Source organism: Ascaphus truei, chromosome 5 (genome assembly GCF_040206685.1).
Source record: "Ascaphus truei isolate aAscTru1 chromosome 5, aAscTru1.hap1, whole genome shotgun sequence".
In the NCBI taxonomy this organism is placed as follows: domain Eukaryota; kingdom Metazoa; phylum Chordata; class Amphibia; order Anura; family Ascaphidae; genus Ascaphus; species Ascaphus truei.
This window is the reverse complement of record NC_134487.1, coordinates 222,603,163-222,617,486: the sequence shown is the minus strand read 5'-3', so window position 1 is coordinate 222,617,486 and position 14,324 is coordinate 222,603,163. Positions and strand designations below refer to the sequence as shown.

General features: G+C 51.9%; 1 protein-coding gene across 9 annotated transcripts in view; it reads left to right on the top strand.

Moving 5' to 3' along the window:
* The first annotated feature begins 11,234 nt into the window (after nucleotides 1-11,234).
* Nucleotides 11,235-14,324, top strand: part of SPDL1 (spindle apparatus coiled-coil protein 1) — a 115,886-nt gene continuing 112,796 nt past the window's right edge. For 4 of the 9 annotated variants that reach the window (XR_012801809.1, XM_075601677.1, XM_075601675.1 and 1 more), the window contains exons 1-2: nucleotides 11,235-11,392; nucleotides 12,794-13,052. The gene's annotated coding sequence lies outside the window, so the exon portion shown is untranslated. Of the gene's footprint in view, nucleotides 11,393-11,434; nucleotides 12,114-12,793; nucleotides 13,053-14,324 lie in introns of those variants that run through there. The other 5 variants (XM_075601682.1, XM_075601679.1, XM_075601680.1 and 2 more) reach the window with 3 other exon arrangements.

The following is a 14,324-nucleotide window of genomic DNA, read 5'->3' as shown; positions in this document are numbered from 1 at the left end:
CTGCGACAAAGACTCCTCTGGCTACTCCATGTCTCGCCTCCTACTCCTGCCGCTCTGGAGAGCACTGGGGTGGGACAAGTGGGACAGCTCCATCCCTTACAGCTGGCGCACGCCCTGGTTCTACAAGGACGTGAAGAAGTTTGTAAGGCAGAACAATCTGGAGGGAGTAAAACCAGACCTGTGGAAGCCAAAGGTCATCTACAAAATTATCAGGGCTAAAGACATCATGGAATCGGTCCCAGGTCTCCACCCCAACACCTTTGGAACGGTGTGGAGGAATGTGGCATCGAAAAGACTAATGAACAAACACAAAGACATTGCTTGGCAGGCCATACACGGGGGACTCCCTGTGAATGCGGACAAGTACCAGAGCAAACTCAGCCTCGTGAGGCACTGCCCCAGGTGCAACCCAGTGGAGGAAAGCATCATACACCTCTTCTGGAACTGACCCTTTGCGCAGGCCTTGCTGCGCGCGCTTGACACTGACTTAAAGGATTGTATACCGAGGAAGTGCGTCACGTACTACTCGGTGTTCCACGGACTTTTCACAGGAACACACACAGAGGACGCAATCGAAGCCGGTTGGCGTCTAATGTGCTGTTTCAAAGACGTTTTACTATTCGCCAGGGAACGTTTGACCAGGGGGAAGAGGAGGATGTCGGTACAGACTGTCGCAGGCTGCTCCACAGCCTGCTCAAGGACTATTCCATCTTTGACGGTCCTGAGGAGGAGGACTAAACACACCCCTCCCCACCCCCCTTACTCCCCCGCCCCAAAAGTTTTTCTGTGCAATAAAGTTAGAGATAATGTTTGTATGATATGTCATGTCTGTGGTGCGGTGCATACGTATAAATGCACTGCACCGCCGTGTTCGTCACAGTTTTTTTTACTTTTGGGGAAACCATTAAAAAAAATGTATGTGAGTTGTGTGGGATATGCACTGCGCCGTTGTTTACGTCGCGGTTTTTTTCCCGTTTGGAAAATGATTTATGTACTGTTATAATCTTGTTGTAAAGATTCGCTGCATAATAAAAGAATTTTCAAAAAAAAAAAAAAAAAAAGAAGCTGTCTGTGGGTGGGTTTTCTGGCTATGCACCTTAACCCTGGCTGTGCTCAAAGCTGTGACCATGCAGCAAGCTTAAGCCTATAGGGAACCATGTTAAAAATGGTTTTTGAAGCAAAAAGTGGCACTGTGTGCTCATTTGCATGTCATTTTCCAGAATCCCTTGCTGCAGTGGAAGTGCTGTGTGCTGGGTGATAATGGTGAAAGGCGGGGTTGCAGACCTGCCTAAGGCTAAGGCCCCGCTCCCTCAGTTAGCGCGCCCGCACTACAGACAGGCGGGGCGCTGACAGACACAGACCGCGATATGCGGTCTGTAGGGAGCGGGAGCCGGGGCTGGAGTGGGAGGGAGGGGCGTGGTTTAAGCGGAGGGGGGCGTGGTTTAAGCGGAGGGACCCGCTACCCCCCCCTCCACGGGCTGCAGGAGGGAGCTGCTGCGGGCTGCCCTACTCACACGCTGACACTCAGACACGCATACACACACACTCATGAACACACACACAGGCAGGCACTCATGCACACACACACAGGCAGGCACTCACGCACTCAGGCACACACATACACAAACAGAGATAGGCACTCAGACACACATACACACACACAGACAGGCACTCACGCTGCTTTCCCTCCACACTCTCCTCCCCGCTCCCCGAAGCCTCCCCTCCTCCCGAAGCCTCCCCTCCTCATTGGCTCACAGCCACACCACGTGACGCGTCGACGCTTGGGATTACAATTCTCTTGAATCCCCTAGTGGCTGATGCGTCACAGCGTGTAGTGAGCTGTGCCGTGAGGGGGGACTGGGACCGGTTCGGGAGGATTCCCCTGCTGGTGGGGAACGCTCCCAGGCCTAAGACATGCAGATGAGCATACAGTTGTATATATATACATATATATATATATATATATATATATTTACACACATATACACATATATACACACACACACACACACACACACACACACACACACACACACACACACACACACACACACACACACACACACACACACACACACACACACACACACATTTTTGCACAATTTCAACTAGACTAACCGTTTGTAAACTCTATTTCTATTTACATATGTAACGGGTATTCCACCCCACCCAATCTCATATATAGTGTGGGTGAGTAGAACATGCAGTGTTACCGGTGTGGTGCGTATACCTGCAGGCTCACAGGAGGTCTGAGCCTCCGCTAATGAGAGCCTGGGGTGAATCCTCTGGAACGGATCTTCTTTCAGCGCCTCCACCTATGTAGGATTCTATGGAAGTGTAGAATGACCCTACATAGGAACCCAATCAGAAACCACACACACAGTGACTATATAATAACTAAGGACTTTACTTATGAACATAGGACATACGTGCATACTACATTAGTAACCAACCTGTGTCCCTCTCTAGAGGAAACACCTATTGTGTCGCGCAGGACGCTTCCCAAACATCAGTGAACCCACCCATTGTCCAAAACCCCACCCAATGTCTCACACTCCTGCAGAGAGGCAATGGGTGACTGCGCAGTCACAGTTAGCTAAGGGCCCGGTGGTGCACTTATATATTGATACCTTCCGAGCACTCCAGTACTCGGGTCGGCAACGATCTTCTCAAAGGGTCCGTCGACGAGGACTCCTCCAACCGAACTCCTGCAGACAGTAACACAGTCTCTGTGGACCCCAACGTGGGTCCCACTGCTTTCCGGGAACAGCAACGTGACACACCCTGCACTATAGGCCGTCCCTATAGCACAGCATCCTTAAGTGGCTTAAGGGTCAATCTCCTAGGGCATTCGGGGTTGCCTATCCTATATAGGTAGGTCTTGTACCCACCCTACTCATAATACGGGCCCTGGGCCATGGCTCCCCGGATTGGTTACCGCTATGAACCCCCCCAGTTGCCTCGTACTACGCGCAACGCCGCCCTGGGCAAGGGCTTCCCGGATTGGTTACCGCTATGAACCCCCCCCAGTTGCCTCGTCACTCGCAACACGGACCCTGGGCTATGGCTCCCCGGACTGGTTAACGCTATGAACCCCCCAGCTGTCTTGTGCCACTACTTCACCTAAACGCCTGCCGCAACACTCTGCAGACTAACCTCAGCCCCCTTTATCCCTGGCTATTCCCCAGCTCTGACTACCATGAGTGACAGGGTCCCTCTCTGAGACTATCCCTGGCAACACTCACTAACCTGGGGGAATACAGGGTTAACTAGGGCCTTAGTGCAGGGAGTCTCCGGCTCCTGCACCCTACCTCCTTCCTTCCTTGGGCTCCTGACTCTGACTGACTACGCAGCTCCAGCCCGCCAAATGTATCTATCTCCCTCCAGGGCAGTCCTACAGCCCTATTGGCTCCTATCAGGTACCTGGTGCCTGCCTCGCTATGCCCCATGGGAGTTGTAGTCCCATGGAGCCTAAAAGCACATAGGGACCGCGTGCGCGCCTCTCCTGCGCATGCGCGAGCAGCTAATGGCCGTCTCACTGTCTCCCTACCTCTCGCGCGATTCTTCCTTGCCCCTGAAGTTCCCTCCGCGCATGCGCGAGCTGCTCAGGGGCCTCTGGCTCTTAATATCCCCTGCGCATGCGCAACGCGCAGAGCAATGGCGCCGCCCGGATTACCGAGCCGCCGGGACCTTAGCGACGCGACCGCAGCCATAGCAACGGCCCGATCGCGTCCCCGGCAACCGGCAACCTGCAGGGGAAGACGCGCTGCTCCCTCCTCGGCCCCCACCCTCCGGAATGGCCGTCGGGTCTGCCGCTTGCCTCCGGCAGCACCCGACATCGCTCCGGGCCACGGAGGTTCCCGGGGGGGTCGCAGGGAGAAAAAGGTGACATGGCTACACTCTCCCCCTGGTGAAACACCCAACGCCCTCGCTTGGGGAACGACATCACATGGCACAATTTTACACAGTGAAAAATGGCATGGCATAACCCGTACACTTAACAGATCGGCTGCAACATCCATGAAACCTGACACATCACACCCATTATTACCCGAGGCCAGCTGAGTATCAGCTGCTTGCTGAGACCATTTGTGGGGTGCCCCTAACTGATCAGATGAGGGTACCTCACTTTTGCGTCCGTGAGCCTCCCCGGGGTGAATCTCTCGGAGAGCACACCCTAAAGCGACAGCTACTGGCTCTTCGCTACTTCCTCCCCTGGTGGAAGGAGTAGCACAGTGTCTCTGAATTGGGCCTTTACCCGGTCATCCGCGGCAGGGATGCGGTAGACCAGGAGACCAGGACCTTTCCCGCGGTCCACTACCTGAGGAATGGGGCGCTCCTTTTTGAGCTTAAAGGAGGCCAGTCTCCCTGAGTCTCTCTCCACACAGTCTTTGACCCTACGGACTTGCGAGGCTTCCACTGAGAAGCGAGCACTGGACAATGTCTCGGTTTCACCTGGCAGGGGGGAAATAGTAGACACCTTACCCCTGCGGTGATTCACGGTGGCCAACAGGTCCTCGGGGATGCTGTCAGTTCCCACCTTGGTGGTATCGGGACCTGTCCCCAACTTTTCTGGGACAGTCCACTCACTGACTCGAACTTCGGGAGCGTTGGATCCCAGTCCTGGGACCACTTGTGTCGGAGCGCCCGGGCTCACACTCCTCTCAGGAACCGTATCTTTGGCCTTCTTCACGACCACCTCCATCGGAGTCTGTGGGGAACAAGGGGGTTCCTTACCACTCGGCTGGCTGACGATGGGCTTCCCTTCTTCCGGAAGGATCGGCTGCAGACACTGGTCCACTCTCTTCTCTGGATAGCTACCTTCTAATGAGGACACCTCCACCAGGACGCGATGCAGAGGGGAGCCCTTCGCCCGGGCGACCAGACTTAAGGAGCCATCGTGCTCCGCGGTCACCTGGAGGCTCACCCCCAGCACCCCTGGGGCAGTCGACTCACCCTCGTCGTCTGTAGGTACTGGTCCCAAGCCTAGGACCGATGGTACCTCTGTAGTAGGTCGGACTGACCATTGTAGGGCACATGGGCCCACAGCAGGGTCCGCAACATCGGGATACACCTCTTCCAGGGTACACGGACCCACAGCAGACTCTGTATCCTCTGCATCACCGCTGGGGTGGTTCACCGGTAGGCGCATCGCCACCGATGGGACTTCCACCTCTTCCCCGGAAGATATCATGACAGTATCCTCCGCAAGGTAGTCACCAGATCCTTCTGTAATACAGCCAGTGGTTGTGGGTACGAAGCTGGCGTGCTCCGGTACCTCCACTGCAGTCGCGCTCTTCTCTGCCAAGGGTTCACTTGGCTCCTTAGCTGGCTCTGTAGGCTGGGGTACAATAGGTGTCAAGAAAATTGCACCGCAACAATCACATCTGGGCTCCCACGCCAGTGCTCCCCTAGAACAGTCACAAGTGGGGCTAAAGCATTGTGTACACGGCTCCCCATCTACCTCGGTGATCCTGAAGTCTAGTGGCACTTGGGATATGTCGGCTCCCCCGTCATAGGCTTCTTGCAAGCAGGGGCACAGTAGCATAAGGAGATCTATTCCTGGCGCTCGCCAGGGCACATACACATTAGGGTTTATCCCCTGACAGTCTATCTCATCCTCATGCATCATCTCATCCTCAGAGATCATAGTGTCTTTCACAGCGTCCACGTATGGTTGAAGATAACCGTGCTTGCTCCCCCTGGTGGAATCTAAAGGAAGGGCACGTTTTACAAGGGAGTGGTTTTCGCTCTGCACTGAGTCACTCACATTACGGGGGCGGGGCTCTGGTTTTCCCGCCAGTCCCGGATGGTTTTCTGCAAAATCATTCTGCGCCTTGGGAGCGGTATCACGTGCACGCATCTCACTTGGAGGAAGTTGCCATGGCGCGGGGTCAGCGTATACTAACGGGTAACCCTCAGGGGGACACCCAGGCATAAATAACGTGGACGGTGACTCGGACGGGCATATATCCCTCGATGATGACACGACAAAAAGCCGCGACCTCCACGAGGATGTGGAAGCTAGCTCTAGGTCTATAAGAAGAGCGTGCTGCCATCCGGGGATTTTACGCATATGCTCATAGATCTCATCTTCAGATATATTGGCGGGAACGCCTTCTAAAGCCACCACACGGCGGGGACTAAGATTATTTATCCTCAAGGCCCAGGCGAGGACCTCGTGTCCGGACTTGACAACCATGGTGGACAAAAAAAAATAGGACTTGGACAATTTGAAAAAAAATGGAACAGGGCACCCCAGGTCTATCTCAGCAGCGCCTCCAAATGTAACGGGTATTCCACCCCACCCAATCTCATATATAGTGTGGGTGAGTAGAACATGCAGTGTTACCGGTGTGGTGCGTATACCTGCAGGCTCACAGGAGGTCTGAGCCTCCGCTAATGAGAGCCTGGGGTGAATCCTCTGGAACAGATCTTCTTTCAGCGCCTCCACCTATGTAGGATTCTATGGAAGTGTAGAATGACCCTACATAGGAACCCAATCAGAAACCACACACACAGTGATTATATAATAACTAAGGACTTTACTTATGAACATAGGACATACGTGCATACTACATTAGTAACCAACCTGTGTCCCTCTCTAGAGGAAACACCTATTGCGTCGCGCAGGACGCTTCCCAAACATCAGTGAACCCACCCATTGTCCAAAACCCCACCCAATGTCTCACACTCCCGCAGAGAGGCAATGGGTGACTGCGCAGTCACAGTTAGCTAAGGGCCCGGTGGTGCACTTATATATTGATACCTTCCGAGCACTCCAGTACTCGGGTCGGCAACGATCTTCTCAAAGGGTCCGTCGACGAGGACTCCTCCAACCAAACTCCTGCAGACAGTAACACAGTCTCTGTGGACCCCAACGTGGGTCCCACCGCTTTCCGGGAACAGCAACGTGACACACCCTGCACTATAGGCCGTCCCTATAGCACAGCATCCTTAAGTGGCTTAAGGGTCAATCTCCTAGGGCATTCGGGGTTGCCTATCCTATATAGGTAGGTCTTGTACCCACCCTACTCATAATACGGGCCCTGGGCCATGGCTCCCCGGATTGGTTACCGCTATGAACCCCCCCAGTTGCCTCGTACTACGCGCAACGCCGCCTGGGCAAGGGCTCCCCGGATTGGTTACCGCTATGAACCCCCCCCCCAGTTGCCTCGTCACTCGCAACACGGACCCTGGGCTATGGCTCCCCGGACTGGTTACCGCTATGAACCCCCCAGCTGTCTCGTGCCACTACTTCACTTAAACGCCTGCCGCAACACTCTGCAGACTAACCTCAGCCCCCTTTATCCCTGGCTATTCCCCAGCTCTGACTACCATGAGTGACAGGGTCCCTCTCTGAGACTATCCCTGGCAACACTCACTAACCTGGGGGAATACAGGGTTAACTAGGGCCTTAGTGCAGGGAGTCTCCGGCTCCTGCACCCTACCTCCTTCCTTCCTTGGGCTCCTGACTCTGACTGACTACGCAGCTCCAGCCCGCCAAATGTATCTATCTCCCTCCAGGGCAGTCCTACAGCCCTATTGGCTCCTATCAGGCACCTGGTGCCTGCCTCGCTATGCCCCATGGGAGTTGTAGTCCCATGGAGCCTAAAAGCACATAGGGACCGCGTGCGCGCCTCTCCTGCGCATGCGCGAGCAGCTAATGGCCGTCTCACTGTCTCCCTACCTCTCGCGCGATTCTTCCTTGCCCCTGAAGTTCCCTCCGCGCATGCGCGAGCTGCTCGGGGGCCTCTGGCTCTTAATATCCCCTGCGCATGCGCAACGCGCAGAGCAATGGCGCCGCCCGGATTACCGAGCCGCCGGGACCTTAGCGACGCGACTGCGGCCATAGCAACGGCCCGATCGCGTCCCTGGCAACCGGCAACCTGCAGGGGAAGACGCGCTGCTCCCTCCTCGGCCCCCACCCTCCGGAATGGCCGTCGGGTCTGCCGCTTGCCTCCGGCAGCACCCGACATCGCTCCGGGCCACGGAGGTTCCCGGGGGGGTCGCAGGGAGAAAAAGGTGACCTGGCTACACATAAATAACTACATGTTCACTTTAGAGAAAAAGATAAAGCCTAACAATAGAGGGGTGTAACAGCAAACAACACTCATTGATTAAATCCCATTGTCGGCTTCTTGTGGCCTCTGGTCCCATTTGGGACCTAATACACCTTAGGCCTGGGACATAGGAAGCGCTTAGGTGCTGCTGCTCGCTCTCGCTTGCTGCCGCTCGCTCTACCAGGAGCTTTTTGCTGTCCTGACAGAGGAGACAGCAAGCGCTTGGGAGGCGGGTATCACTGTGTGTGTGTGTGTGTGTCACTTGGTAGCTGTCAGTGTGTGTGTGTCACTTTGAAGTGGCCTGTGTGTTTGTGTGTCACTGGGGAACCTGTGTGTGTGTGTATATGTGTGTGTGTGTATATGTGTGTGTGTGTGTGTGTGTGTGTGTGTGTGTGTGTGTGTGTGTGTGTGTGTGTCTGTGTCTCTGTGTGTGTCTGTGTGTATATTATATAATATTTTAAAAATTAAAAAAAAAGACATGTTGTGAGAATAAATTATTTATTAACATTGTGCAACTTTGATAAATATATTCACGCACGCGCGCGCACACGCGCTCACGCACATGCATACACATACACACACACATGCATACACACACACACATGCGTACACACACATGCATACACACACACATGCATACACACATGCATACACATACACACACACACACAATGCACACACATATACATACGCACACACACACACACACATACACACATGCACACACAGACACACACACACACACAGGAGACATGGATCGGGGCAGAAGGGGGACACACCGTCAGGGGGCGGGCCGGGGGCGGGCGCGTCACTGGCCGGGGGCGGGCCAGTGACGTCACGGAGCTGGTTCGCCCTCATTGGGCGAACCGCTCACGTGACCGGCCTGTCTCGCCGGCAAGCGGGGGAATTTTAAATTCCCCTAAGACCTGCGCTTCCGCAAGCTCTAATTGCGGCTGTAGGGGCTCAGTGCTGAGCGGGAGCGCGCGTCAGCACGCTTCCGCAAGCACGCAGGCAACATCGACGAGGCCTAAGGCACGTTCTAGTGCCGGGTGCATGCTACGTCGATCGCGCGCGCGGATTTTTAGTTGGCTGACGTTAGTCAGCCTTTCTATAGAAGGGCCGCGTGCGTGCACGGCAGGGAAAGGGGAGCCGACAGACAGCGGCGAAGATGAAGAAATTCATCTTTTCGCGCCGCTGCCTGCGCTCAAATGTATGTATATGTGTGTGTGTATATATGTATGCATGTGTATGTATGTATATGTGTTATAACACACAGGAATATCGCTCAACACTTGAATAGATTGTGTCCAAAACACCTGTTCATAAGTCATATACGGTGTGACTAAACAGTGGTGCTAAAGGTTAAATGAATATAGAAACAACAGGGGGAAAGCAACCTTTAAATAGCACACGGACATAAATGAAAGTGTAACAAAAATAATTTTATTCAGGTGATTAAAACAGGGGATGAAATATAAAAGAAGAGGGGGGCTCAACACTACCTAAACATAATGGACCTGGAGGCATGGGTCTAAGATAAAGATCCTAAACAAGACATGTACAGGGTGCAGGTTGCTGTGTAAATGCACACCTGCGTGACAATCAACCTGCACTGAAATCTTGACCACATGTAAAAATATTATGCCATATAATTTGATGCAATGGTTTACATGAATTGGGTACACAAGTATAATGGGTAACAGAGAGAAAAATACGTCACCACTCAGTAAGTAGATGTCACAGACAAAGGTAGGTCAGAACTCCATGTCATCAGGTGGAAAAAGGTAGGGGCCCCCCTCAGCAAGACTCCCACTCCAATGTATATGTGTGTGTATATGTGTGTATGTATTTGTGTGTCTGCGCATTTTTTATTTTTAACAATGTTTTTTTTTTAATAAATAATAAATGACACATAAAAACACACAAACATTGTATACTCACACAGTATACTCACGAAAAGCATGCAGCACGTGCACGCACTTTCGCATAGGCACGCACGGTCGCATGCTGTATAGAACGGCCCTAACCCTGTTCACAATTGCAGGGCCATATTTACTAAGCAGTTTTCTGCCATAAAGCACCTTCTGCGCTGCAAGACTCCATGCAGCCAATTCAAGCGAATGTCAAAACACTGCTTAGTAAATACTAACCTTAGTAATAAACATCAGCATTTGAATTGCAATAACAGTTCCCTTTACTTAAAAACGTATATGTAAATCTTTATAAGTCTTTACTCCTCACATAGGCACATTCTATAGTGCCGTGCGCGCGCGGATTTTTAGTTGGCTGACGTTAGTCAGCCTTTCTATAGAAGGGCCGCACGCGCGCACGGCAGGGAGAGGGGAGCCGACAGACAGCGGCGAAGATAAGGAAATTCATCTTTTCGCACCGCTGCCTGCGCTCAAATGTATGTGTATGTATGTATGCATGTATGTATGCGTGGATGTGTGTTTGTATGGATGTGTGTGTGTGTGTGTAAATAATTGCAGAAGTAAAAAAAAAATATTAATTAAAGTTTTTTTTCTTAAAAAAAATCTTATCTAGGACTTACTTTCACTCACACAACCCATGCACACACATATACTCACACATACATACACATATACCTTTCCTGCAGCTCCCGGCACTATATACACGAAAAGCATGCGGCACGTGCACGCGCTTTCGGATAGGAACGCGCGGCCGCACGCTGTATATTACAGCCCTAAGGCCTGTTCTATACAGCATGCAGCCGTGCGTTTCTATGCGAACGCGCGTGCACGTGCCACATGCTTTCCGTGTATATAGAGCTGGGAGCTGCAGATAAGTGTATATGCGTGTATGTGTGTGTATATGTTGTGTGAGTGTAAGTAAGAATTTTTAAATTAAAAAAAGTGTAATATTTTTTTTTTTTTGTGTGTGCAATTGTCGGCTCCCCTCTCCCTGCCTTGCGCGCGCGCGGCACTTCTATAAAAAGGCTGACTGAGGTCAGCCAACTAAAAATCCGCGCGCGCGCCCGCCCCTATAAAACGGCCCTTACAAGACTGACCCACTCCTTCTTTAACAATATTGTGTTTGATGAACAAATGCTTTTATCACATCCATGTAAATAAAGACCTGATCCCACTCTGTCTATATATAGCAGCCCTTCTCTACTCGGGAATTTTCGCATTACGCATGCGAACTAAGATAAAAACCCAACACCCTCCCTGTCTCAAAGCAGCCAATCAGACAGCTAGCAGGCCTGCGCTCTGACACCAGATTCATATTCTCGCGATGTTTATGAAATCAGAAGCCGCGAGCCCGATTCAAATTGAGAAGCTAAAGTGCGGTGGTGACGCAGAGCAGAGGTGAGGTTGAGTAAGCGCGCGACCCACTGTTACTGCCATTATATTACCTTTGCGGTGCAGCAAACTCGGGTTATTAACCATTTCTTTACAGCAGAGGACTGCAATGCTTCGCGTCACAGCCAATACATAGGTCCAGTGCTATCATGCTAATTTAGGAGGCGTATTCTTTATTTTGCTAGGTTTGCCTTGCTCATCAAGCAAGCAAGGAAGTGCGGTGGGGTGTCGGTGACAGCTTGTGTCAGGCTGCGTCCATGGTTAGTGCTGATGGGTGGAGGTGTGCTGAGGCGCGCTTACGCTCGGCACTGAGCCCCTGCAGCCACAATGAGAGCGGCTTTAGCAGGGGCTTGCTTCTGCAAGCGTGCGGAAGCGTAAGTCTTAGCAAAGTTTTACATTTTCACGCTTGCCGGAGCGTGGGGCCGGTCATGTGAGTGGTTCGCCCAATGAGGGCGAACCAGCTCCGTGACGCCACTGGCCTGCCCGCCGACATGCCCCCGGATGGCGTGCTGTCTAAGGCCAGGGAAAGCACCCGCTTTCCCTCAGCGCACCTCCGCCAGCAGTAACCATGGACGCAGCCTTAGGTGGGCCTTACTCTAGCTTTAGTACAGTTTAACTAAGTGGTTATGGGCGGATTGCACCTCCTCCATTGTGGTGATTCGGATGCCTTTAATCTTCATTCACTTCTATTGTGTAATGCATTTTGAGATTAGCGGAGTACTGTACAGTAAGTATGCTACAGTTCATTGCACATGTGATTAGCATGACAGGGTCTTGGTTCGGGCAGTGGATGTAAGGAATGTCATACTGTATATGTCTTATAGCTCTGGTCATGTACGCAGGTTGCACCTCTGTCTTCTTTCATAGTGATTGTACCAATCATTTGAGCATCCCTAATGGGTTCCCTGCCATTTTTAGGTCATTTGAAAATTGTACCAAATACTGAAGAATTTGCAATGCATCTGATCTCAGTTGCGCTATTAGGCAGCGTCCCCGCTAGTGCTGAGCGGGTGGCGCTTGCGGCGGTTACTTATATAGATATATTTGTTGGGAAAGAGAATGGGCACTGCTAATGAAAATATGAGGCTGGAAAAAGGTGTAAAAAGTTGGTCTTCTCCAATGGGCATAATAGCCAAAGTTAAAATAGCTAAGGATCCTCTGACGCGTTTCTCGCCTCTTGGGGCGCTTTATAAAGCGTCAGAGGATCCTTAGCTATTTTAACTTTGGCTATTATGCCCAATAAAGAAGACTAACACCTTTTTTCCAGCCTCATTTTTTCATTAGCAGTGCCCATTCTCTTTCCCAACAACTTTATCTACCAGCTAGTTGGATGCACGCACGGAACAGATTGAAGTGGGGACGTGAGTATACCCCCAGACTTTACTAATTCTATATACTGTTTTGTAGCCAGTGTGGGGTGCAGGCATAAGACGTTCTTGGCCTCTACGGATTTGTGGGAGTGGATGACCTGAGAGCGTAAGAGAGCTCCGCCTACATCGAGGCTACGGCGAAACAGACAGACACGCAGTGATCTGCAGTTGTTCCTGGAGTGCGGAGATCAGGAGCACGGTGTGCACAGGATTACAGGAGTCACGAGCCTTGCGTGTTTCCTCCCTGGTGAGCGGTACGTCTATTTACTGCTGTAATCTGGACAGAGTTGAGCGAGGTAAGATCCATCCGTGCAATTGTGCACACGACGGTGAGACGTGATTTGACCGCAATAATTGGGGCGCAGGCTATAGGTGACACGGGTCCCAGCTCTATTTCATCATGGTCAGCTGCACTCTTGCTGCATATATTCACCCTTGATATTTCTTTCAGTGATTATACAAGATCTGCACCACACTTTGACATAGGCTACTGAAGTTTGCAATCATATATCAGTTCCAACAATCTTCATGAGATTAAACGTAAGATCCACAAACCCTGTCAACTATTAGAGCACACATGTGGGATCATTCTCATTCTCACCCCCCTCCCCCTTGCCCTCGCGTGCGTAAATGCAGGACACCCGGTGCTCATGCATGAGCGCGCTCAGCGCCAGCGGGGACTCAGTCTTGGGACTCGTCCAGGGTGATGCTGAGCAGGCGCACGCTGGCCGCGATGAAACGCATTGCTGCAATGTGTTGCCAGCGCGCGCAGGCATGGCACTTAGCTGCGTGCAAAGGCAAGCAAATTTGATTATGCTGGTCACTTGAGCGGTTTGCCCAATGAGGACGAACCAGATCTGTGACGTCATAGCCGCGCGCACACGCAACTAGCTGTCATAAATCGCCCAGCAGAGCGCGTGACGTCACCGCGCACGAGCGCCAGCTCGCTCCCTGCCTGGCCGCAGCCTTGGGTTGAGTCCACTGTGCCGTTGACCGCACTTGGCGTAGTCAAAACTGCATTCTTATTGTCCAGCCACGCTCACGCGGCGCATGCCCATGCCTGTACGGTAGGCGCTTGCTGAGACAGATAACATTGTATTTCAGGCGTGCTGAAGTGTCACATGACCACAGCCAATCAGCGCCAGTTACTGCTCTGCCATGCCCCACCTTTACGAAAAAGCATGAGCGCGGTCAGCGCCACAGTGGATGCAGCCTTATAGAGGGTCGGAGGTTCCTTACAATGTGTCTGATCGAGGGTTGGGGTTCCTCAGCATTTCACAATATCATTTCTAGGCTTCCTGAACCAATATAAGGTTAAAACACTACATGACACTTATTTAGTTAAGTTACTGTGAGTAAAAAAAAGTGACAAAAACCCTCCACAGCAAAGCATATAGCAAATGGAAATATAACTGTAAGATGCATAGCCAGTAAACCCACCCACAGACGGCTGTTTCGACCTTAATGGGTCTCATCAGTGTGGTGTTGGTTATACTGGCTATGCATCTTAACCCTGGCTGTGCTTAAAGCTGTGACCATGCAGCAAGCTTAAGCTTATAGGGAACCAT